General features: G+C 33.9%; 1 protein-coding gene across 1 annotated transcript in view; it reads right to left on the bottom strand.

Annotated features, from left to right (window-relative positions):
* The window catches only part of LOC108575490 (microtubule-associated protein futsch-like), a 98,935-nt gene that overhangs the window by 38,208 nt on the left and 59,099 nt on the right, over positions 1-1,628 (bottom strand). The gene's annotated exons all lie outside the window — the stretch shown is intronic.

Below are 1,628 nucleotides of genomic sequence, written 5' to 3'. Positions count from 1 at the left end.
TAATCTAAAATTTCTCGAAAGAAATGGTGCTCAAAAGGTACATAATATTCGAAATTTGACGTTACATACGAAAATAAATTTAAGCAATACTAAAAATTCATCGAAATTCAACCGTTCTCGTGTCACTTTACCACTTCCGAACGAAGAAATAAACATTCCGTAAATTGTTCACATTGTTTTATACAGAACAGATATTTTTAGAAAGCCATTGTCAAAATGATGATCGAGTTATTTCATAAAATATCAAAAAGCACGCCAAGCCGAGAAGCAACGTTCACGATCAATCTTCACTAGAAGCGTAAAGTTAAAGAAGTTGCATGAAATTATTATTAAAACGTGTTTTGGATTAATCTTAAAAGAAAACGTCGTTATGGTCACGACGCGACGTTAAAATGGCCCACGCGGCTTAGTTCGTACGAAATTAAAGAGAAATTATACGCTCTGTTTTGTATGTTTTTAGTCGCTGCACAATGGGGAGGGGGTGACTGTAAAGAAAGTAAATTAATAAGAATAACAAGGTGCAAAGATAAATTACATGAAAAATGGAGCAAATTAAATCTTAAATTGAGTAAACACTATGACTGAACAGTAACGGCTTGTGAGAGCTTTGTGTTAGGGATTTGCTGCATGGATAATAATAATATCCGCAAGCGTAATTAACATTGAACACTACAGAAAAAACAAAAAGAGAAAAACAAAGAAAAAATAAACAGAATAGAAAGAATCATCGAACTTGATTGAATCTAAGTTCGAAAATCCATTCTCGATTGCTTTCCTAATTAACCGACTGATCACTGTGCCGACGGACTGAGTTCCTTAATGAACCTAGGAATTATTCACAGAGATGTTGCATACGATGCGTGCACAGTGAATATAAACAGTGTTTCTTTTCTCCAGTACATTGAGCAGTCTAAAAATATCGATCGTACAGAAATTCCACGAAGGTTGCTCAAGTAAGATGATGTAATGGTACCTCTTTAACATCGTCTTTTTTTTTTGGAATACATTATAGCTTTTAGCTATGACGAAACACGGTGTTTGATAAATTATCGAATAGCGTGTATACACGTGGGCACCAGGGTTTCAGGGGATAATCGCAAGAATTCGGAAAGGTAACAGGGTGGTAAAACAGGTCACCTAATTATCTTCTCTAATTACGACAGTACGAGAAAATTTCTATACGTAATTTAAATGGATTCAAAGGGTGAAACGAGATAGAAGAAAAATTTTTTTTGATGGAAAAAATGGCAGAAATGAAAGAAAGTTTCATGTTTCGTTTAAAATTTTAAGGTCATCTTGTTATGTATGTAGAAAAAGAAAAAAGTAGTATTTATGAAAAAAAATTTGAGACCATTTAAATTACGAATAAAAATTTTCTCGTACCAGTATAGTTAGAGAAGACAATTAGGTGGCCTGTTTCACGTCGCCCCCACCTTATATATAAATTTTGTAACGTCACGTCCAATATTGTCAATTTCTTCGTATACTGCTTATCGTGAAAACGTCCATTTTTGTTCTCTTTTTCATTCCTATATATTCATTGTGCACACCGCTCTATCTAAGGATACTAAACTTTCAGCGACTACGGGCATTGTGCGACTATAAAGGAAAATGTATCAAGAACACAA

Source organism: Habropoda laboriosa, unplaced genomic scaffold (genome assembly GCF_001263275.1).
Source record: "Habropoda laboriosa isolate 0110345459 unplaced genomic scaffold, ASM126327v1 scaffold269, whole genome shotgun sequence".
In the NCBI taxonomy this organism is placed as follows: Eukaryota; Metazoa; Arthropoda; class Insecta; order Hymenoptera; family Apidae; genus Habropoda; species Habropoda laboriosa.
This window is presented reverse-complemented; position numbering and strand designations above follow the sequence as displayed.